Source organism: Microcaecilia unicolor, chromosome 2, assembly GCF_901765095.1.
Source record: "Microcaecilia unicolor chromosome 2, aMicUni1.1, whole genome shotgun sequence".
NCBI lineage: Eukaryota > Metazoa > Chordata > Amphibia > Gymnophiona > Siphonopidae > Microcaecilia > Microcaecilia unicolor.
Window position 1 is genome coordinate 931026 of NC_044032.1, and position 25905 is coordinate 956930.

A 25905-nucleotide genomic window follows, 5' to 3' on the forward strand; every position below is an offset into this window, starting at 1 on the left:
CAAAGTCAAAATATCATTAGGGGAATAGAGCAGTGGAATGAACAATGGGAAAATGATAGGGCGATAGAACAACAGCGAGAGAACATTCGGGTATAACAATTTTATCTGTGGGTAGAGTTTTAAGTGTGGTGAAAATACGGGGGAAGAGAATTCGGAAGAGAGTGTATTGATGCATTTCTATTAGCGTGTATGGACTTCATGTGTTTTGATCCTTGTGATAAGTTTTATCAAAGAGATGAGTCTTCAATAGTTTGCGGAAGTCGGTTAATTCGTAGATCGTTTTCAGGTTGCGTGGTAGTATATTCCAGAATTGCGTGCTCATATAAGAGAAGGTTGATGCGTGCAGTACTTTGTATTTTATGCCTTTGCACTTAGGGAAGTGGAGATTGAGGAAAGTTTGGGATGATCTTTTGGCGTTTCTGTGTGGCAGGTCTATTAAATCAGACATGTATGCAGGGGCTTCACCGTGAATGATTTTGTGAACTAAGGTGCATACTTTAAAAGTGATACGTTCCTTGAGTGGGAGCCAGTGTAGTTTCTCACGTAAGGGTTTTGCACTTTCGTATTTTGGTTTTCCAAAGATGAGTCTGGCTGCTGTATTCTGGGCTGTTTGAAGTTTCCTCAGTATTTGCTCTTTGCAGCCTGCGTATAGTGAGTTGCAGTAGTCCAGATGACTGAGTACGAGTGATTGCACTAGGCTGCGGAAGACAGATCTTGGAAAGAATGGTCTTATTCTTTTCAGTTTCCACATGGAGTAGAACATCTTTTTGGTTGTGTTGTTCGCGTGAGTCTCAAGTGTTAGGTGGCGGTCAATAGTGACTCCAAGGATTTTTAAAGTTTCTGAGATTGGCAGATTTAGTTTAGGTGTGTTAATAGCGATAAATTTCATTGTGTTGTATTGGGAGGTAAGTATGAGGCATTGAGTTTTTCTGCGTTCAGTTTCAATTGAAATGCATCTACCCAGGAGTTCATGATGTGTAGACTTTGATTGATTTCATTGGAGATTTCTTTAATGTCTTGTTTGAAAGGAATATATATCGTTACATCATCGGCGTATATATATGGGTTAAGGTTATGGTTTGATAGAAGTTTTGTCAAGGGGATCATCATTAGGTTGAAAATAGTTGGGGATCCTTGCGGTACTCCGCATTCAGGTGTCCATGCAGCAGACGTAGTTGAATTTGATGTAACCTGATATGAGCGTAAGGTTAGGAATCCCTTGAACCAGTTTAGGACATTGCCTCTGATGCCAAAATATTCAAGTATGTGTAATAGGATTCCATGGTCAACCATATCAAAGGCACTTGACATGTCAAATTGTAAGAGGAGTATATTGGTGCCGGTTGCAATCATTTGTTTAAATTTGGTCATTAGGGTAATTAATACTGTTTCTGTGCTGTGATTTGACCGGAATCCTGATTGGGCATCATGCAGTATTGAGAACTTGTTGAGATAGTTTGTGAGTTGTTTGGTTACCATCCCTTCGGTTATTTTGGTTATTAGTGATATAGATGCTACTGGTCTGTAGTTACTTATTTCGCTTGCGTTTTTCTTTGTCTTTGGTATTGGGGTGAGTAAATTTTTTCCTTTTTCCTTTGGGAAAAGTCCGTTTTGTAGCATGAAGTTCATGTGATTTGTTAGGTCTATTATGAATTGTTGAGGAGCTGATTTCATGAGGTTGTTTGGGCAGATATCTAGTTTGCATTGGGATTTGGCAAATCTTTTGAGTGTTTTAGAGATGAGGTCTTCTGATAGTAATTCGAATTCGGTCCAGATCCTGTCTGCTGGATATATTCCATCTTCTGGGTCTATACAGTTTAGGAGTGTGGTGTATTCAATAGGGCTGGCGGGTATTTTAAGTCGTAATTGTATAATTTTCTCCTTGAAGTATTTCGCGAGGTCGTCGACTCCTGGTGTATCTTTGCTGTTGTTTGTAACTGGTGTGGTGTCTAGCAATTTATTTACAAGGTAGAAGAGTTTGTGTGTGTCTTTGTAGTTTGGTCCAATCATTGTTTTGTAGTGTCGTCTTTTAGTCTGTTTTATGGTATATTTGTATTTCCTCCAAAGTAATTTCCAGGCATTCAGTGTGTGTTCATCTTTCTTTTTGTTCCATGCGCGTTCTAGTTTTCTGACTTGTGTTTTGAGTTCTTTCAGCTCTTCGGTGAACCATGGATTTGATTTTTTCCTATGTGATGTTCTGGTTTGGATTGGGGCAATTGTGTCTAATGTTGTCTTGCATATATCAACCCATTCTTGGAGGAATTGAATGGTGTCTGCATTTGTTGCCCATTCATTTTGGTAGACCTGTTGCCAGAATGTTGTGGGGTCTATTTTTCCTCTCGTGGTGTATGTTGTTCGTTCATGTTTGTTGACTGCGTTTCTGTGTATTTTTCGCCAGTGGAGGGAGACGTATGCTTTATAGTGGTCTGTCCATAGTGTGGGTGTCCATCTTGTGTCTGTGAGTTGAGTCTGGGTCGAATTTGTGTGTAATGATGTCTAGTGTGTGTCCTTTTACATGTGTTGGTTGAGTGTTAGGTGCGTGTAAATCCCAGAGTTTTAAGAATTCTTTGCATTCTTGTGTGCCTGTTGAGGTGTCGTCTTCGAGGTGTAGGTTGATATCTCCTATTATGAGGATGTTTGAGGCAGAGACACATGTGTTTGAGATGAAGTCCATGAGTTGTGTTTGGGAGTCTTTCCATTTTCCTGGTGGTCTGTAGAATAGGATTGCGTTGAGGTGTCCTTGTAGGTTCAGATGATTGATTCTTGTCGAGGCGATTTTGAGTCGTGGTGAGGTGGATTCATCAGTGGTTGTGATGGTGAACTCGGATTCCGCCACCTCTTTTTCCATTTCTTGTCCAGTGGGTGATTTTGTATTCTGGTGGGCATGTCTCTATGATGGTGGGGTCTGTGGGGCCGTGGAACCATGTTTCCGTGATAAATAGAAGGTCTAGATTCTCTGTGGTAATCCAGTCTAGTATGTCTACTGAGTTGCTTACTGTTGATCTAGCGTTGATGTATCCCATTCGGATTGAGCGGTATGGTTCTGTAGGGAGGTTGGATGTGTTTATTTTTATTAGTTGTCTGTTTCCTCGGAGGTTGAATTTGTTGTTGTTGTTGTTTTTCTCTTTCTGTTGGTGGTGTTCGTATGTGGAGATTTTTCCTTTTGGTTGGTTATTGTGTTTTTGGTCTAGTGAGTTGTTAATAGGTTGTACATAAAGTTGGTGTATTATGGTTGGTTTGTTGTTGATGTTGGGGGTGGTCCATGCGTGGTGGATTATGGGAATGAGATAGATTATTATCAGTAGCTTATTAGTGTTCATGTTGGATTTTTGTGGATGGTGTTCGTGGGAGTGTTGGGTAGTGTTGGTGATATCAGTAGTTTTTGTGGGCAGTGTTTGTGGGAGTGTTGGGCTTACTAAAGTCTCCAATGACCTATTACTGGCTAAATCCAGAGGTCAATATTCCATCCTCATTCTTCTTGATCTTTCCGCTGCTTTTGACACTGTCGATCACAGCATACTTCTCGATACCCTGTCCTCACTTGGATTCCAGGGCTCTGTCCTTTCCTGGTTCTCTTCCTACCTCTCCCTCCGCACCTTTAGTGTTCACTCTGGTGGATCCTCTTCTTCTTCTATCCCTCTGCCTGTCGGCGTACCTCAGGGTTCTGTTCTTGGTCCCCTCCTCTTTTCTATCTACACTTCTTCCCTTGGTTCATTAATCTCATCCCATGGCTTTTCCTACCATCTCTATGCTGATGACTCCCAAATCTACCTTTCTACCCCTGATATCTCACCTTGCATCCAAACCAAAGTTTCAGCGTGCTTGTCTGACATTGCTGTCTGGATGTCTCAACGCCACCTGAAATTAAATATGACCAAAACCGAGCTTCTCATTTTTCCCCCCAAACCCACCTCACCGCTCCCCCCGTTTTCTATTTCTGTTGATGGCTCTCTCATTCTCCCTGTCTCCTCAGCTCGAAACCTTGGGGTCATCTTTGACTCTTCTCTCTCCTTCTCTGCTCATATCCAGCAGATTGCCAAGACCTGTCGTTTCTTTCTTTACAACATCCGTAAAATCCGCCCCTTTCTTTCCGAGCACTCTACCAAAACCCTCATCCACACCCTTGTCACCTCTCGTTTAGACTACTGCAATCTGCTTCTTGCTGGCCTCCCACTTAGTCACCTCTCCCCTCTCCAGTCGGTTCAAAACTCCGCTGCCCGTCTCATCTTCCGCCAGGGTCGCTTTACTCATACTACCCCTCTCCTCAAGACCCTTCACTGGCTCCCTATCCGTTTTCGCATCCTGTTCAAACTTCTTCTACTAACCTATAAATGTACTCACTCTGCTGCTCCCCAGTATCTCTCCACACTCGTCCTTCCCTACACCCCTTCCCGTGCACTCCGCTCCATGGATAAATCCTTCTTATCTGTTCCCTTCTCCACTACTGCCAACTCCAGACTTTGCGCCTTCTGTCTCGCTGCACCCTACGCCTGGAATAAACTTCCTGAGCCCCTACGTCTTGCCCCATCCTTGGCCACCTTTAAATCTAGACTGAAAGCCCACCTCTTTAACATTGCTATTGACTCGTAACCACTTGTAACCACTCGCCTCCATCTACCCTCCTCTCTTCCTTCCCGTTCACATTAATTGATTTGATTTGCTTACTTTATTTATTTTTTGTCTATTAGATTGTAAGCTCTTTGAGCAGGGACTGTCTTTCTTCTATGTTTGTGCAGCGCTGCGTATGCCTTGTAGCGCTATAGAAATGCTAAATAGTAGTAGTAGTAGTAATATCAGTAGTGTATCAACAGTCTTAACAATTGGTCCGTAACAGTAGTTGTATTAACAAAGTATAGCAGTGCGTAATACTAGCCGTGCTTAACCTGAGTTTAGCAAACATTTAAGAGATATTTGAGTTTGCAAACAATTGAGAGGTATTTAAATTGCAATTTTAGATGCAATATTATGTGAGACGTCTAGTCAGCAGTTAAGAGTATTACAAATCTTGCTTCAGTATAATGCTATAAAAACCTCTAGCAAGTATTTAAAGGCATTTCAGATTACAGATTTATAGTAATACTTAGAACATTATAGATCTTGTTTCAGGCTATGAGCAACAATTAAGAGGCGTTTAGGTTACAGTTTTAAATAAAGAGAGATACCTCCCATATGAAGTTAGTTCAGGCCTGGTCAGCAATGGTGCCGAGCTCAGAGCTCAGTTTTAGTGAGCAGCTATGGCTCTCCTCTGCTGCTTCTCGGTATTTGTCCTTGTCATGTGCTTCACAGTAGCGAAACCATTCCTACGTTTGTATTAGCATTAAATGTTTAAGTGGAGTAAAGCATTTATAATGCAATGCACTTAGGAGCAATTATAGGCAGGCACTAATGCAATGCACTTAGCAACAGTTATAGCAGGCTCTGGAATCAATGCATTAAAAAAAAAAAAAGACCCTGAGACGCATTTAAGAGTAGTAGTGGAATTGAGACATATAGGTTGGTCAGATTCTAGAGTTACTTATTGCTAATTTTAGCAAACATATTAGTCATACAGTACGAGTGTTTATGCATGCAATTTATCATAGGAATACTTGCTATAGTATTGCAGTAGACAATCAATCGAAGAGTTAACCTGTGCAGGTTCAAAGTAATTGAAACTTTTAAGGAAAAGTCTTACATCCTCTCTGGAAAACAGCAGTGCTAGCAGTTTCTCAGACGTTCCTCGTTGTTTTGGTGGTCCTCTCTGATCGTTGCTCCCCGTGTGCCAGTGCATTACCCAGGTTCTCCCACCATACCTTCAGAGTACATTCTCATGGTTCTTCCTCCACCCCCATCCCGCTCTCCTTGGACCCCTTCTCTTCTCAATCTACACCTCTTCCCTGGGCTCCCTGAGCTCATCTCATGGTTTCCAATATCATCTTTATGCTGACGACACCCAGCTTTATCTCTCCACACTAGACATTACTGAGGAAACCCAGGCCGAAGTATCGGCCTGCTTATCCGACATTGCTGCCTGGATGTCCAACCGCCACCTGAAACTGAACATGGCCAAGACCGAGCTTATTGTCTTCCCTCCCAAACCCACTTCTCCTCTTTCTCCACTCTCCATCTCAGTTGATAACACCCTCATCGTCCCCGTCTCATCTGCCCGCAACCTCGGAGTCATCTTCGACTCCTCCCTCTCCTTCTCTGCGCATATCCAGCAGATAGCCAAGACCTGTCGCTTCTTCCTCTATAACATTAGCAAAATCCGCCCTTTCCTCTCTGAGCACACCACCCGAACTCTCATCCACTCTCTCATTACCTCTCGCCTTGACTACTGCAACCTACTCCTCACTAGCCTCCCACTTAGCCATCTATCCCCCCTTCAGTCCGTTCAGAACTCGGCTGCACGTCTTATCTTCCGCCTGGACCGATATACTCATATCACCCCTCTCCTCAAGTTACTTCACTGGCTTCCGATCAGGTACCGCATACAGTTCAAGCTTCTCCTACTAACCTACAAATGCACTCGATCTGCAGCCCCTCATTACCTCTCTACCCTCATCTCCCCTTACATTCCTAACATTAACCTCCGCTCTCAAGACAAATCCCTCCTTTCAGTACCCTTCTCCACCACCGCCAACTCCAGGCTCCACCCTTTCTGCCTCGCCTCACCCCATGCTTGGAATAAACTCCCTGAGTCCATACGCCAGGCCCCCTCCCTGCCCATCTTCAAATCCTTACTCAAAGCCCACCTCTTCAATGTTGCCTTCGGCACCTAACCACTTTACCTCTATTTAGGAAATCTAGACTGTCCCAACTTGACATTTTGTCCTTTAGATTGTAAGCTCCTTTGAGCAGGGACTGTTCTTCTTTGTTAAACTGTACAGCACTGCATAACCCTAGTAGCGCTCTAGAAATGTTAAGTAGTAGTAGTCTCCCAAATTTATTACTTACACTCGCTGTGGAACTTGCAAAGCTTCATTCTGGACGTCATTAGATGTAACGTGTATAAGCAACCTATCCAGATGTGTTTGGAAATCTTTTTCATCGTGTGGCACCCAAAACTATGAGAAATATTTCTGAATCATCTTTGTTCCACATTTCTGACTGCATTTCTTGATACATGAGGATCTTCTCTCTCTCCATGTGATTCACCCAGTAGTCACTTGGGATCTGATGTCTGAGAATGTGTCTGTTCATTTAGTAGTGTAAGTAGTAAGTACATAGGGGGGATTCTATAAATGCTGCTTAAAATTTGGCACTGGAAAAACTCGGTGATAAGCTCTATTCTATACAAGGTGCATCCTTAGTGCTGCTTTTCATATTCAACTCTGGGCGCCAGACTTACACCAAGTACATAAGTCCATAAGTGTTGCCATACTGGGACAGACCAAAGGTCCATCAAGCCCAGCATCCTGTTTCCAACAGTGGCCAATCCAGGTTACAAGTACTTGGCAAGATCCCAAAAACTACAAAACCAACTGAAACCTGATATAAATCCTGGTACCCAAGCTCGGCACCGAGACACTGCACCCAACTTTTTGGAATGCCCCTGACCTGCCTGTGCTCTAAACATGACCACACTCCTTTTGAGTTCCAGATACAATTTACAGATACAGTTTGGACAGTCTTGGAGAGTGCTGAATGCCCCATGAGTGAACTCTTTTATAACTTCGTGGGTGTGGCTTGGATCTCTTTCAGGGAGAGAAAACTAACAACTTATAGCAGCAGCTTCAGAGAGCATTTTCCATCTCACAGATAGGCTGCAGAGAATACCTTCTCCTGCTTCCACCCACCCTACCCCTCTACCCACCCACCCCTAGAGTGACATGTCTTATATAACCTCCCTATCAACCCACTCATTACTTTACCTCACCCATTTCTATTCTTCTATCACCTTCTCCCACTACTCCAACCAGAGTTACACCTAATCACACTGACCACCCTTCAACATCTTCAGTCCTTCTGTGACTGTTCTTTTGTGCTTGACTGCTTAAATATTTTAAATTTAAATGCTTTACTTTTTGTCTATTAGATTGTAAGCTCTTTGAGCAGGGACTGTCTTTCTTCTGTGTTTGTACAGCGCTGCGTACACTTTGCAGCGCTCTAGAAATGTTAAATAGTAGTAGTAGTATAACAGGTGATATTTGACAGAACTCAATTCTAGGCCATAACCAGTGGCAAAGCCAGGAATGTTTGACAGGAGAGTGTGACAGTGAGATCTTCCAACTGTGAGCCCTCTCGTTGCCTCTCTGTGTACAACAAGCCTCATTCTGGTGCTCCAACACAGCCTCCCTCAGGGAACTTCAAGCCTCATTCTGGTGCTCCAATAGCCTCTCTTACTGTATTCCAAACCTCATTCTTCTGGTGTGTTCCAATTCCAAGCCTTATTCTGGGATTGCACATGCAAGAGAAAAACCTTGTATAGATACGCCACTGGCCACAATGAAAGTGAATAGAGTCCTATATTATATACTTTGGGAGTCAATAACAAATACAGGATATGTCAAGTGACTGCATGAGATATGGCTACAGATGTTTGAAAGCAGTACATTGCATTGTGATTAAACCACACAGCACCATTGCTATTTTGGGCTGTTTTTTGGACAGCGAGATCACAGTTCAGCGTTCACAGCCTTTCATACCTTGTGGTTTTCACATTCTCTCTCTGTTCTTCTGCTGAGCTGAGCCCTGCACAGTATTATCAGACATTAGGAGACTGCCCCTTCCTCATTTTCTGTGGCCACTGTAAAGACGGATATGTCAGAAGAACCAGAGCTGCTTAGAAAATTGTACTTTTTATGAATGGGAAATATGAACTGTCTGGCTCGAATTCAAAGGAGCTTATCCGGTCAGCAGGTGCTGCTAAGAGGATAAACACTGGTCAGAGGGAATATCCAGAAGCACTGACCAGATAGCCCTCTGACTGCCTCAGTACTATCCAGACAGTGTCAGGGTGGGGTGTATAAGACCCAGAAGTTATGCCTAATCAGATAAAGGACAGCGAATTAATATCAATAAATTATTTATATACCACATTATTCCCCCAAAGGGGTCCAGGGCGGTTTACAACCAATCATTGTAAATACAATACAATTATATCGGTAAAATGTTAAAATACGAGATAAATTACAGCTAAAAATTACTTCACATAAACAGAAAAAAAACAGATAGTTACATTCCAATCAAATACATAAAGGAAGCGAATTGCAACAAGAAGAGAGCAGAAAAAGACAAAATGGAATCAACCGTCCTCTGAGAAACTGGGGGATGTAGGATCCTTAAACTCTGTAATGGCAGCGAGAATCTAGCCATAGAGAAACAAAGTAGTTTAGTGATTAAAATAGATGAAAAAAACGTACATGGCCTGAAAAAATAAACACCCTGACTTAAAATAAAATCCTCTGTCAAACTGGGAGCCAGTGAAGAACAATCCTCTGAGAAGATAATGATATCATAAGTACATTAGTATTGCTATACTGGGACAGACCGAAGTTCCGTCAAGCCCAGCATCCTGTTTCCAACAGTGGCCAATCCAAGTTACAAGCACCTGGCAAGATCCCAAAACAGTACAATACATTTTCTACTGCTTATCCTAGAAATAAAGCAGTGGATTTTCCCAAGTCCATCTTAATAACAGCTCATGGACTTTTCTTTTAGGAAGTTATCCAAACCTTTTTTAAACCCTGCTAAGCTAACTGCTTTTATTATATTCTCTGGCAACGAATTTCAGAGTTTAATTACATGTTGGATGAAGAAATATTTTCTCTGATTCATTTTATAAGTACATAAGTACATAAGTACATAAGTAGTGCCATACTGGGAAAGACCAAAGGTCCATCTAGCCCAGCATCCTGTCACCGACAGTGGCCAATCCAGGTCAAGGGCACCTGGCACGCTCCCCAAACGTAAAAACATTCCAGACAAGTTATACCTAAAAATGCGGAATTTTTCCAAGTCCATTTAATAGCGGTCTATGGACTTGTCCTTTAGGAATCTATCTAACCCCTTTTTAAACTCCGTCAAGCTAACCGCCCGTACCACGTTCTCCGGTAATGAATTCCAGAGTCTAATTACACGTTGGGTGAAGAAAAATTTTCTCCGATTCGTTTTAAATTTACCACACTGTAGCTTCAACTCATGCCCTCTAGTCCTAGTATTTTTGGATAGCGTGAACAGTCGCTTCACATCCACCCGATCCATTCCACTCATTATTTTATACACTTCTATCATATCTCCCCTCAGCTGTCTCTTCTCCAAGCTGAAAAGCCCTAGCCTTCTCAGCCTCTCTTCATAGGAAAGTCGTCCCATCCCCACTATCATTTTCGTCGCCCTTCGCTGTACCTTTTCCAATTCTACTATATCTTTTTTGAGATACGGAGACCAGTACTGAACACAATACTCCAGGTGCGGTCGCACCATGGAGCGATACAACGGCATTATAACATCCGCACACCTGGACTCCATACCCTTCCTAATAACACCCAACATTCTATTCGCTTTCCTAGCCGCAGCAGCACACTGAGCAGAAGGTTTCAGCGTATCATCGACGACGACACCCAGATCCCTTTCTTGATCCGTAACTCCTAACGCGGAACCTTGCAAGACGTAGCTATAATTCGGGTTCCTCTTACCCACATGCATCACTTTGCACTTGTCAACATTGAACTTCATCTGCCACTTGCACGCCCATTCTCCCAGTCTCGCAAGGTCCTCCTGTAATCGTTCACATTCCTCCTGCGACTTGACGACCCTGAATAATTTTGTGTCATCGGCGAATTTAATTACCTCACTAGTTATTCCCATCTCTAGGTCATTTATAAATACATTAAAAAGCAACGGACCCAGCACAGACCCCTGCGGGACCCCACTAACTACCCTCCTCCACTGAGAATACTGGCCACGCAATCCTACTCTCTGCTTCCTATCTTTCAACCAGTTCTTAATCCATAATAATACCCTACCTCCGATTCCATGACTCTGCAATTTCTTCAGGAGTCTTTCGTGCGGCACTTTGTCAAACGCCTTCTGAAAATCCAGATATACAATATCAACCGGCTCCCCATTGTCCACATGTTTGCTTACCCCCTCAAAAAAATGCATTAGATTGGTGAGGCAAGACTTCCCTTCACTAAATCCGTGCTGACTTTGTCTCATCAGTCCATGTTTTTGTATATGCTCTGCAATTTTATTCTTAATAATAGCCTCCACCATCTTGCCCGGCACCGACGTCAGACTCACCGGTCTATAATTTCCCGGATCTCCTCTGGAACCTTTCTTAAAAATCGGAGTAACATTGGCTACCCTCCAGTCTTCCGGTATTACACTCGATTTTAGGGACAGATTGCATATTTCTAACAGTAGCTCCGCAAGTTCATTTTTTAGTTCTATTAATACTCTGGGATGAATACCATCAGGTCCCGGTGATTTACTACTCTTCAGCTTGCTGAACTGACCCATTACATCCTCCAAGGTTACAGAGAATTTGTTTAGTTTCTCCGACTCCCCCGCTTCAAATATTCTTTCCGGCACCGGTGTCCCCCCCAAATCCTCCTCGGTGAAGACCGAAGCAAAGAATTCATTTTAAATTTACTACTTTGTAGCTTCATTGCGTGCCCCCTAGTCCTAGTATTTTTGGAAAGAGTAAACAAGGGATTCACTCTCACCCTTTCATTATTTTATAGACCTCTATCATATCTTTCTTCAGCTGTATTTTCTCCAAGCTGCAGAGCCCTAGCTTCTTTAGCCTTTCCTCACATGGAAGTCATCCCATCCCCTTTATCATTTTCGTCGCCCTTCTCTGTACCTTTTCTAATTCCACTATATCTTTTTTGCAGTGACCAGAATTGCACACGGTATTCAAGGTGTGGTCACACCATGGAGCAATACAAAGGCATTATAATGTCCTCATTTTTGTTTTCCATTCCTTTCCTAATAATACCTAACATTCTATTTGCTTTCTTAGCCGCAGCAGCACAGTGAGCAGAAGGTTTCAACTTATCATCAACGATGACACCTAGATCCCTTTCTTGGTCCGTGACTCCTAATGTGGAACATTGCATGACGTAGCTATAATTCAGGTTTCTCTTTCCCACATGCATCACTTTGCACTTGTTCACATTAAACGTCATCTGCCATTTAGACGCCCAGTCTCCCAGTCTCGTAAGGTCCTCTTGTAATTCTTCACAATTCTCTTGAGATTTAACAACTTTGAACAACTTTGTGTCATCAGCAAATTTAATTACCTCACTAGATACTCCCATCTCTAGATCATTTATAAATATGTTAAAAGCAGTGGTCCCAACACAGACCCCTGGGGAACCCCACTATCTACCCTTCTCCTTTGGGAAACTTAAATATCATTCTAATTGAAACATTCTGAATAAGTTGCAATTTCTTCAATAATCTAGCCGACAATCCTAGATAAGGGGCGTTACAGTTATCTAGGTGTGACAATACTAACATCTGAATTAACAATGCATTTGCAGATTGATCAAAATAGTATGTAATCAGTCTAAGTTGTCTTAATTTGTAAATTGCCTTCTCCCGTTCTGATTTACTTACGACTCTAAGGTCAAGGGAGAATCCAGTATCACTTTTTCTGGTTAGCTGTCCAGTTAGTGGTCTGATTATCGCTATTTATTAGACGGCATCACTGATCAATGCTCATTCTAGATACCAGAGCATAAGATCAATTTTCTTTTAATCCATGGTGGGAACATTTTATCCAACACTGACCGCCATTGGCTTAATATTGGCCTCTGTACTGATAACGCTTTCATTACTTACCTAGAAACTGAGGTACAGCTTTTATCTTCGTTGGGCAAATCAAGTACCACAGCAGGAGTGTGAGCCACGCAGGTCAGTCACAAGGACAGAAAGGTTAAACGGCAACTTGCTCGGCAGCAGACAATGAGCTGTTTTAGGTAGTGAGATTAGAATCTGTATCTCAGGGTTGTGTATTGTTGTGTATCACCAGCCTCTGGACCCATAAATGCTACTATCATCTCATGACATTCAGGCCCCTTTGACCTACAATTTTAATACATTACTATTTCACTAATTTCAATTAAATACCAAACAGAGTACTTTAAGAGCCAAAGCTTCCAGATCTGAGACAGCGCAAATGAGTGCATTAATTTCTTCATTGTTCTCAAGTTTCAGTGATGATTCTGCTTTTTTCCCTTGTGGTGCATTTGTCTCTTTTTCGAGAGTGCTGAATGCCTCATGAGTGAACTCTTTTGCGTACTACGTGGAAGCTCAGACTTCCTGTCTTCCTGCACATCACCTTTATCTCATCAAGAGAGCTGGTAGCAGTGTCGGAGGTGTTTGCAATGGCTGAGACAATGAGTTACTCAGATGAGAGAGTTGGAAAAAGACGTTGGCATAATCCCCAACCTTCATCATCTACCTCCGCAGGTAATATTGTCATATTACTTTGGGTTTTTTTTTATAGGCAGGCTATAAATATTTTAAAATAAATAAAAGCTGATTAATAAAACATCTGATAGATTTCTTGCATTCCGGGTACATGTTTTTGCTTCTAAACTGTTTGCAAATCTATGTAAGGTTCTTCAGTGCCGAGGAAGGATGATCGGGTCATTTATCATAATATCAGGAGGTCAGAGGCATCAGAGGAAACTATCAGCCAAGAATCTCCATGGACCGGAAGAATCCAGAAAGGTAAATGTCAGAAGCCCCCTGTAACTGAAACAATTTACTAAGGGGTCCTTTTACAAAGGCGCATCAAAAATTGGCCTGCGGTAGTGTGGTCGTGTGTTTTGGATGCACGCTGGACCATGTCTCCAGCGTGTCTGGAAAATGGACATGCAGCAAAATGAAAACCAGCGTGCGTCTATTTACAGCCTGAGCTCTTAATGCAACCCGTTGACTTAGCGGTAAGGGCTCACGTGTTACCCGTGTAGTAACCGTCCAGTATGTGCCAACTGATGATTACCACCGGGTTGTCCATTGAGCTTTGTGCAAGAGACGGAATAATGATTGTAAAATGGGGGCTGAACCTTGGGGACAATTTGATTTTAACTAAAACCATGACCACTGCTTATCTGATAGTGTAGTATTCGTCTACAAAGACCATACATTTTGTAGGGTCATTCGTCTGTGAGCCCCTTAATATATTTAGTAGTTGATAATTTATGGAGGTGACTTTGCCCAATTCACCCACAGAGGTAAGAATATTGAAAATGTCCAGGTGAGAGGAAATCCTTTTATTAGAATTTATTTACCAAAGCAGTAGATGTCATTGAAAGTAATTGGGCTAAGGAGAATGGATATACCAAGGCCATTTTTAGGCAGCTCCGTATCGGTGAATTGTCAGTATGATTGTCATGTCGTATAGTAGCTGCCCTACGTTTGCATTGCCTGTTTATACTTCGCAAAATCTGGGAAGATGAGACTCTCAGAGTCTTCGGAAGTTTTAGTTTTTGTAAAGATATTCTAGGTAGTTTCACCTTTCCACAAGAAATGTGAAAGAGTCTTATCAATTTTAGAAAAGAAAGTTTTAAGGAACTGAAAAGATAACATTCTTATAATATATTTATAGTGAAGCTAGAACCATCTTGATGGATTCTCACCTACCCTACCAATTTAGGTGAAGAGGTGACCAATTAGAACACAAATGTCAAATTTGTTTTAATAACTTGCCTTTGTTCTTTTGAAGAGTTTATTCACAGGATGGACAGAATTGAATTCCTAAATATTTAATTTGGTCTGGACACCACCTGATAGGAGTAGATGATACTTTAGATCTAAGGCATAATACACTTAGGAGCGTTAATTCCATTTTTGTCCAATTAACAGTGTATTCTGAGATATTACCAAAAGAGTTCAGAACTTTAAACGGAGAAGGGACAGAGGTTTCAGGGTTAGAAATATCTCAAAGTACATTCCTGGCATATGCTGATAATTTCACCATCTACCTTGTATATCTTAATAATAAGTAGGGGTTGTAAAGCTAAAATGAATAATAAAGGGGAAAGAGGGCAACCTTGTCGGGTACCTCTGAATATACGAAAGGAAGGTATTAGAGTTGAGTTAATACACAATGTAGCTGTTGGGGAGGTAGACAATATTGACATCATATTAATGAACTTTGCTAGGTCTCTTGTCATGTTATCCACACCATCGGGGGGGGGGGGGGGGGGGTCTACCCTGTTGCAGACTTTGATATCATCTGCAAAGAGGCACACTTTCCCAGACAGCTCTTTTTAAATGTGGACTAACTTTACCTGCATCACCTACAGTAATTGTAAGACTCCAGCTGTCATGTACATTTTTTTTAATTTAGTGGACTTGAAATGCACTTTGTAGTCTATACTAGAATAGCAATTATTCTGTGTGGAGTGTAATCTTATTAACCATTTTGCATGAAAAATGCTAATTCAAGACTCCATTCCTTTTATCTCACTGCACCTCACGCCTGCAATGGACTTCCTGAGGCTGTACGTCTAGCCCCATCTTTAGCCGTTTTCAAGTCCAAACTTAAAACCCACCTCTTTACCACTGCTTTTGACTCCTAACTCACTTACCCTGTCCTTTGTCCTCACCTCTTTATTCCCTTACCCTTATTGTTCTGTCTGTTTACCTGTCTTATCTAGATTGTAAGCTCTTTGAGCAGGAACTGTCTTTTTGTGTATGGTGTACAGCTCTGCGTATGCCTTGTAGCGCTATAGAAATGATAAGCAGATAGATAGATAGATTTATATGAGTGAATGGGGTCTTTTAAAAATGGGTCATGCTAATAATTATGGGACAGAATTTGGGTAACGCAAAAGCAGAGTTGCCATTTTCATGCATATTATATTAACTAAGTCCTTAACAATGGCTTCACGTTACTGTAGAAATCTCCGCTATCACACACCACAATCTTCTACAGTGTAAATAAGTAAGGGGGTCTTTTACTAAGGTCTACTAGTGTTTTTAGGTCACGCTAAACACTGAGATGCCCATAGGGAAATAATGGGTGTCTCAGCGTTTAGAACCAGCTGATTTTTAACACTTGCTAAAAACTCTAGTGCACCTTAATAAAAGACTCCCTTAATCTATTGGTCTCAGCGGTGCAACTTGCAAACAATCCAATTTATATTGCAAGATTTACAGCACCCACCTCCTCATCGACCAGTACATATAAATATCATCGTTTTATCAATATTTAATTATTTATTATTCAGTGTATTGTTTGCTTTTTACATTGTCATACGACCAAATTCTGAAATAAAAATGAATACTCATCTGAAGAGTGGCTTTAGCGTAATGTGGGGTCGGGACAAATAGTCCGACATGATTCATGTTTCGCGTGAGCTGTATCAAGGATATTTCCCTCTTATTTAGATGCCAGCTGTCTGGTAATACATAACTCTAACATGCCTGTAAATTGTGACTCCACTGTGTTCTGACTAAGGGGTCCATTTACTAAGTTGCGCTGAAAAATGGCCTGCACTGTTGTAGGCGTGTGTATTGGACGCGTGCAGGTCCATTTTTCAGCGCACCTGCAAAAAAAGGCCTTCTTTTTTGGCTGAAAATGAATATGCAGCAAAATAAAAATAGGCACGCATCCATTTTGGGCCTGAGACCTTACCACCAGCCATTGACTTAGCGGTAAGGTGTCACGCGTTAGCCGGTCAGTAATCATCAGTGTGTGTACAATGCTGATTACTGTCTGTTTAGCACTACACGGTAGAAAATAAAAAATATTTTCTGCCATGTGTATCAGACGCCCGTAAAAAATGTAATTACCACCCAGGGCATGTGGTAGCCAGGCATAGTTCCAAATTGACGTGCGTTAGACGCATGTAGGCGCCTACACACCTCAGTAAAAAGGCCACTAAGCTCTTCCCTTGTGCATGACTATTGAATAACTATGTACTGCCTTGCACCTTGTGTATTATTAGGCATGTCTTAATTTTATAACACCCTGTAAATGCAGAAAATGCAGCTGTTGCTTTTAAAATGTCTTACATAGAAAATGACGGCAGATAAAGACCTGAACGGTCCATCCAGTCTGCCCAATAAGATAAACTCATTTACATGGTGTGTGATAGTTTATATGTATACCCAAGATTGATTTCTCCTTGCATTTCTAAGGGCACAGACCGTAGAAGTCTACCCAGTACTGTTATTGTACTACCGTAAGTTCTGAAGCTAACGTCAAAGTCCCTTAAAATTTACACTCCAGCCCATCCCTATCTATTCAGTCACAATCAGGGCATAGACTGTAGAAGTCTGCCCAGCTCCCACTTTGTTTCCCAATTACCGGCGTCGCCACCCAATCTCCGCTAAGATTCCACGGATCCATTCCTTCTGCACAGGATTCCTTTATGCATATCCCACGCATGTTTGAATTCCATTACCGTTTTCATCTCCACCACCTCCCGCGGGAGGGCATTCCACATATCCACCACCCTCTCTGTGAAAAAATACTTCCTGACATTAGTCCTGAATCTGCCCCCCTTCAATCTCATTTCATGTCCTCTAGTTCTACCGCCATCCCGTCTCCGGAAAAGGTTTGTTTGCGGATTAATACCTTTCAAATATTTGAACGTCTGTATCATATCACCCCTGTTTTTCCTTTCCTCTAAGGTATACATGTTCGGGTCAGCAAGTCTCTCCTCTTACGGTTTGCAACACAAATCCCATACCATTCTCGTAGCTTTTCTTTGCACCACTTCCGATCTTTTTACATCTTTAGCAACATATGGCCTCCAAAACTGAACACTATACTCCAAGTAGGGTGTCACCAACGACTTGTAAAGGGGCATCAACACTTCCTTTCTTCTGCTGGTTATACCCCTCTCTCATTTATTTAATTTCCCCCTAAATAATTGTTTTTGCAAGCATATTTATTTTTTGTTTTTGTATCCCACATTTTTCCACCTATTTGCAGACTCTAGGTGGCTTACAATATTTCAACCTGGCAAGCGCCATTCAGAAGTAGATAGACAAATGGTTAAAAAAAAAAACAAGTGTAACAATGGATATTATCAATTCAATAAATCAGAAAACAGACAGATTATCAAGTAAGTAGTGATGTGCTGAAATTCCTATTATTGATTATTATGGTAAGTCTTGTTAAAAAGGAAGCTCTTTAGTGATTTTCGAAACTTAATAAGGTCGTGAATATTTTTCAAATCATAGTTCAGTGCATGTAGAGTTTTTCATTTTGAGTGTATTTATTTATTTATTGCATTTGTGGCCCGCATTTTCTCACCTAATGGTAGGTTCATTGAGGCTTCCATGGAACAATGGGGCAGTTACAAGGTGTTGAGTGAAGAAAACAGTTCAATAGAGAAAGCGAGAGTTTGTACAGATCTCTCACAGAGGTATTGAGCCAGGTTAAGACCAGAGGAGAATCGCAGTGGTTTTCATTTGTTTTATATATGCCTTTATGACCCGGGTATAACATACTTGCCTGTACAGAAACTTGCTCTGTGGGTACTCAGAACCCTAAATATTGACCAAGCCCGGATATTCAGTGCAGGGTCATTTCTGGTGACCGGCATTGAATAGTCTATTTTTGGCCGGTTTAAACATTACCGGCCATGTCAATATTCAGCGCTGGTCGGTTAGGTTTAAACCGGCCAAAGATAGGCCTGTTATTTCGTCAGCCCAATTTGGCCACCAAACTAAGCTGGTGATGCGCTGAATATTTACAGATAGCTGGTTATATCACATGATATAGCCAGTTATTCGCTAAGTGCTGACCGGGGATATTCAGATAGAGATAACTATCTCCTACTCAATATTGGCAGATAGCCGACTAAGCACTATTTAACTGGCCAGGAGCTGTTTCTAGTCAGTTAAATAATGCTGAATATTGGGCAGTATGTGTCTTACTAGACTAGACACCCTGTTATAAACTTACCCTCCGCATGTCCATCACTGGTTAGATTTCAGGGTTTCATTAAGGCATAAGAAAAGAGGCAACAATTAATTCTCTTTATCTCTCTTCTGTCTTTAGCCAAGAGATGCAAATCGTTCTTCCGGAACTACACCGAGGTTTTCCTTTTGGTCCTGTGTCTTCTGCTAATGATTCTGTCATTAATCTTAAGAGTTCTCTGTAAGTATGATGCAGCTTTCTTTCTTCTTTGTTACAAGAACTAACTCCACTGGTTTGAGGATGATAGCCAGACAAGAAGTACAATTTAATTTGTAGGGTCCTGCATAAACTCCACCAGAACCTTGAAGTAAACTGAACTCTGTAGGTAATCCAAGCAGACAAGAAAACTTCTTTGAAGAAGTATCGAGCCAAGGCAGTTGCAGATGGTAAACCAGTTAAAGGAATGGAATGAGCTATCTTGGAAAATCAGTCAATGATCACCCATATAGTGGTAAATTTTTATTTATTTTATTTATTTGTTGCATTTGTATCCCACCTTATCCCACCTCTTTGCAGGCTCAAAGTGGCTTACAATACATCACGATTAGTGGAAGAATGTTAATAGATAAACATTTGATATAACAGGATCTTGGTCATTTTGATGATGGTAAAATATACAGAGTAAACGATATCATAGTGTACAAGCAGATATTAAGAAACAAGTTCTGAAGTATATGTGCGAGTTGTGTATTTTCTCATTTGTTGATCTTTGTGGTACGCTTTATTAAAGAGATGCATCTTCAGTAATATGCGGAAGTTCGTTCTTTCGAATGTCAATTTCAAACTGCGTGGTAGTGCGTTCCAAAATTGTGTGCTCAGGAAGGTAAAGTTTCACACATGCATTATTTTGTATTTCATTTCTTTGCAGCTGGGGAAGTGCAGATCAAGGAATGTGCGAGATGATATTTTGGCATTCCTAGGTGGCAGGTCTATTAGGTCTGACATGTATGCTGGTGCGTCTCCATGGATAATTTTATGAACTAGTGAACATATTTTGAACGTGATGCGTTCTTTGAGTGGAAGCCAGTGTAGTTTTTCTCGTAGGGGCTTGGCACTTTCGAATTTTGGTTTGCCAAATATGAGTCTAGCTGCAGTATTCTGGGTTGTCTGGAGTTTCTTGATTAATTGTTCTTTGCAGCCGGCATATAATGTGTTGCAGTAGTCTAGATGACTGAGCACCATTGATTGTACTAGGTTGTGGAAAACACTCCTTGGGAAGAAAGGTCTTATTCTTTTTAATTTCCACATAGAGTGGAACATCTTCTTGGTTATGTTTTTCGCGTGGTTCTCTAGTGTTAGGTGTCGATCAATAGTGACTCCAAGAATTTTTAGGGTTTCTGAAATAGGAAGGTTTAGAGTTGGTGTGTTAATGGTGGTGAATTCTTTCTTGTTGTGTTGTGAGGTGAGTATTAGGCACTGGGTTTTATCTGCATTGAGTTTTAGTCGAAATGCGTCCGCCCAGGAATGCATGATATTAAGACTTTGGTTAATGTCGTTGGAAATTTCTTTTAGGTCTTGTTTGAATGGGATGTAGATCGTTACGTCATCTGCGTAAATGTATGGATTAAGGTTTTGATTTGATAGTAATTTGGCCAGGGGTATCATCATGAAGTTGAAAAAAGTCGGCGAGAGGGGGGATCCTTGTGGTATTCCGCATTCAGGTACCCATGCGGCTGAAATAGTCGAGTTTGATGTCACTTGGTACGATCTTGTGGTTAAAAATCCCTTGAACCAATTGAGGACGTTGCCTCCAATTCCAAAGTATTCAAGGATGTGTAATAAAATTCCGTGGTCAACCATGTCGAAAGCGCTTGACATATCAAATTGTAGTAGTAGTATGTTCTTACCGGTTGCAATCGTTTGTTTGAATTTAGTCATGAGAGTTACTAATACAGTTTCGGTGCTGTGGTTAGATTGAAATCCTGACTGGGAATTGTGAAGTATTGAGAATTTGTCTAGATAATTTGTAAGTTGCTTGGTCACCAACCCTTCCGTTAATTTGGTTATTAAGGGAATGGATGCTACTGGTCTATAATTAGTTAGTTCACTTGCACTTTTCTTTGCATGTTTGGGTATTGGGGTGAGTAGAATGTTTCCTTTTTCCTTCGGGAAAAGTCTGTTTTGTAGCATGTAGTTCAGGTGTTTCGTTATGTCGTTTATGAATTGTTGAGGAGCAGATGTTATCAGGTTGTTTGGGCATATATCTAGTCTGCAATGTGATTTGGCAAATTTTTTGAGCGTTTGGGAGATAATGTTCTCTGATAGAATCTCAAAGTTAGTCCAGGTCCTGTCCGCTGGGTGAATGCCAGGGGTTGGGTCTAGGCAATTGAGGAGTTCAACGTAGTCGATGGTGCTGATAGGTATTTTAAGTCGTAGTTGTACTATTTTCTCGTTAAAGTATCTCACGAGATTGTCTGCTCCAGGAGTGTCTTTGCTGTTGGTAGTGGCTGGTGTTATATCTAATAGTTTGTTCACGAGTTGGAAGAGACAGGAAGATCCGTCACAAAGTCCATGGCAATAAGGACCCACAGGACCTCCGGTATAGGGAGAGGTTGAAGTAACTTTCACAGGTGCAAATGGGAAGGCTTTTGACAGGCAAAGATGGGTCAGGAGGTCACAAAGCCACGCACATCTTTTTTTTATCTGCGGCCACCAGTCTATTTGGGATATGAGTTCCAGTGTGCAGCAAACTTCAGGATGTCTGGAGTGCCTGGAATCATGACCCCATATCAGTACTTCATCCTGAAGTCATTGAGTACTACAGCCTGGCCTGAGGGTATCAGAATAGAGGCAGCAGCAAGAATTCTAGCAGGGTCCAAGATGGTCTGAAGATCAGGACTTTCTTCAGTAGGTTCAAATGACTGGGAGAGAGCATCGGTCTCCACATTTTTCTCAGCTGGGTGGAAGACCACCTGGAAATCAAATTGAGCAAGCAACAGTGAACATCTAGCCTGGCGGGGGTTAAGTCTTTGGACCTCCTGTAAATATAGGAGGCTTTTGTGGTCAGTGATCATGGTGAGAGGATGCTTAGTACCAGTGCTTTTTTTGTGCCGGTATGCAACGGTACGGCGTACCGGCACCTTTTTTTTTGCCCGCCCCCCGTGAGTCCATCGTGTCCCTAGTGCAGTGCCAGCCCCCATTTCCGGCCGCTGCTGCTTCTCCTGTTGAGCAGCAGCGGCCGCTACACAAAGATAAAGATTTTTAAAAAAATTGAAACCTCGTTGAAACGCAGCACCCCGGCACTGTAGACGGCCATTAGGCATTGGTTGTCGCCCTGCAGCTGCTCCTCCTCTTGCCTGCACGTCACTGCGCTCCACCGGGGTCTTCCTCCAGGGGCAGTGACGTAGAGGCAAGAGGAGGAGCGGCTTCAGGGCGACAGCCAATGCCTAATGGCTGTCTACTGTGCCGGGGTGCCTGCCTGCCAAGTCTCCCGCGAAATCGCGACGCATGCGGCGGCACCAGCCCCTATTTCCGGCCGCTGCTGCTTCTCCTGTTGAGCAGCAGTGGCCGCCCAACAGAGGGAAGGATTGGGGAGAGAGAAAAAGAGGGAAACCAACAGAGGGAAGGATTGGGGAGAGAGAGAAAAAGGGAAACCAACAGAGGGAAGGATTGGGGAGAGAGAGAAAGAGGGAAACCAACAGAGGGAAGGATTGGGGAGAGAGAGAAAGAGGGAAAACAACAGAGGGAAGGATTGGGGAGAGAGAGAAAGAGGGAAAACAGAGGGCAGGATTGGGGAGAGAGAGAAAGAGGGAAACCAACAGAGGGAAGGATTGGGGAGAGAGAGAAAGAGGGAAACCAACAGAGGGAAGGATTGGGGAGAGAGAGAAAGAGGGAAAACAACAGAGGGAAGGATTGGGGAGAGAGAGGGAAACCAACAGAGGGAAGGATTGGGGAGAGAGAGAAAGAGGGAAAACAACAGAGGGAAGGATTGGGGAGAGAGAGAAAGAGGGAAAACAGAGGGCAGGATTGGGGAGAGAGAGAAAGAGGGAAACCAACAGAGGGAAGGATTGGGGAGAGAGAGAAAGAGGGAAACCAACAGAGGGAAGGATTGGGGAGAGAGAGAAAGAGGGAAAACAACAGAGGGAAGGATTGGGGAGAGAGAGGGAAAACAACAGAGGGCAGGATTGGGGAGAGAGAGAAAGAGGGAAAACAACAGAGGGCAGGATTGGGGAGAGAGAGAAAGAGGGAAAACAACAGAGGGCAGGATTGGGGAGAGAGAGAAAGAGGGAAAACAACAGAGGGAAGGATTGGGGAGAGAGAGAAAGAGGGAAAACAACAGAGGGAAGGATTGGGGAGAGAGAGAGAGAGAGGGAAAACAACAGAGGGAAGGATTGGGGAGAGAGGGAAAGAGGGAAAACAACAGAGGGAAGGATTGGGGAGAGAGAGAAAGAGGGAAAACAGAGGGAAGGATTGGGGAGAAAGAGGGGAAAACAGATGGAAGGATGGGGAGAGAGGGAAAAACAGATGGAAGGATGGGGAGAGAGAGAGGGAAAAACAGATGGAAGGATGGGGAGAGAGAGAAAGAGGGAAAACAACAGGGAAGGATTGGGGAGAGAGAGAAAGAGGGAAAACAACAGAGGGAAGGATTGGGGAGAGAGAGGGGAAAACAGATGGAAGGATGGGGAGCGAGAGGGAAAAACAGATGGAAGGATTGGGGAGAGAGGGAAAACAGATGGAAGGATGGGGAGAGAGAGGGAAAACAGATGGAAGGATGGGGAGAGAGGGGAAAGACAGATGGAAGGATGGGGAGAGAGAGGGAAAAACACAGATGGAAGGATTGGGGAGAGAGGGAAAAACAGATGAAAGGATGGGGAAAGAGAGAGGGAAAACAGATGGAAGGATGGGGAGAGAAAGGGGGAAAACGGAAGGATGGGGGGAGAGAGAGAGAGGGAAAAACAGATGGAAGGATGGGGAGAGAGAAAGGGAAAACGGAAGGATAGGGAGAGAAAGAGGGAAGACGCTGGATGGAAGAATGCAGAAAGAAATAGGGGAGACACTGGAAGGATGGGGAGAGAAAGCAGAGCTGCTGGATGATAAAGGGGAATAGAGAAAGACTGGAGAATAAGAGGAAGGGGCATGGGGAGAACAAGGGTGAGGAAAAGATGAAAAGCCACAGGTAGATGAAGGAAATTAAAGAATGGATAGTAAGAATGAATTAAATCTGGACAGAGAGAGAGCCTGAAAAATATTGAAGAAAGCAAAGAAAAAGGAGACAAAAATGACAAATGGCACAGAAGAGTTAAGCGAAAACAAAGGAAAGGAGAATCACAGACTGGGACCAATATGGAAAGAAAAACAGTCACCAGACAACAAAGGTAGAAAAAAAATCATTTTATTTTCATTTTAGTGTTTTAATATGTCCAATTTGAGAATTTACATTGGCTGTCTTATTTTGCACTGGGTATACTGGAGCTGTAAGAGCTTACAGAGATTATTTATAATGAAAAAAAATCACGTTATTTTTTTCTCCTATAGTACTATAATATTTTCAATGATGTCTGTTTATATGCGCCATGGCTGGTATAGGGGGTGTGGTTAATGTGGGTGTGGCTATCATAGGGGTGGAGCCATATGTGGTGACCCCCGCCCATAATGAGTACCGGCACCTTTTTTTCTACAAAAAAAGCACTGCTTAGTACCTTCAAGAAGGTGGCATCACTCGTCTAGTCTCATCAGGATTCCAGATTCAACTCTCAGTGGTGGGAATTCTGATACTCTGAATTACTGGTAGGATAATATCAAACTATATGGAGAATGTGCTATTTTAATCCCCTATAGTTATTTCCCCTGACGCCGCCTGAGGGTGAAATGTGACAACATCGGGTAACTGTTTGAATAAATTATACAGCACCTCAGAACTATTGGTCTGCTTGTTTGTTGATGACCACTCTTCTAGTGACATTTTAATGGCTAATAGTTCTTGATCTCTGATGGTGTAATTCCTCTACGCTGGTGAAAACTTCTTGGAGAAAAAGGAACGAGATAGTAGTTTGCCACTGATGCTGAATTGAAAGAGGACTTCGCCAGCCCCAATGGAGGATGTGTCAACTTCTACAAAGAAGGTTTTTTCAGGATTGGGATGTCTAAGCACAAAATCGGAAGTAAAATCTTCACACAGGGAATCTCAGCCGAAATTCAGGCCAAAGTATCAGCCTGCCTGTCTGACATTGCTGCCTGGATGTCTCAGCGCCATCTGAAACTAAACATGACCAAGACTGAGCTTCTTATCTTTCCCCCTAAACACCAACCTCTCCTCCTCCCCCTTTCTCTATTTCTGTGGATAACACTCTCATTCTTCCTGTATCATAAGCTCATAACCTTGGGGTCATCTTCGACTCCTCCCTCTCCTTCTCTACACATATTCAACAGACTGCTAAAACCTGTCGTTTCTTTCTCTATAATATCAGCAAAATTCGCCCTTTCCTTTCTGAGCACACTACCAGAACCCTCATCCACACTCTTATCACCTCTTATCACTCTTATTCACACTGATAACCCATCCGACTCATATGTTTCTCAGTTCCTCACTCTTACCTCCTCCTTCAACCTCCAACTGAGCCCCACCACCCCTACTCATAAATCTGGCCACTGTCTTGATCTCGTCCTCTCTTCCACTTGCTCTCCCTCCAATTTCTGCGTTTCAACTCTTCCTCTCTCTGACCATCACCTAATCACATTCACACTTCAGCACCCTCCCCCTCAATCTCGCCCCACACTAACTACTACGTCCAGAAATCTCCAGGCTGTTGACCCCCCCCCCCCCCACCTTATCCTCTTGTATCTCTGACCTCCTCCCTTCCATCTTGTCCTCCAAATCTGTTGAAAAAGCTGTCTCCACTTACAATGCCACTCTCTCCTCTGCTCTTGCCACCCTTGCGCCGCCCATCTCCCGTCCCACAAGGCGTACCAATCCCCAGCCCTGGCTGACCCCTTGCACCCGATACCTTCACTCCTGTGCCCATTCGGCTGAACGCCACTGGAGGAAATCTCGCGCCCATAATGACTTCATTCATTTCAAATTCATGCTA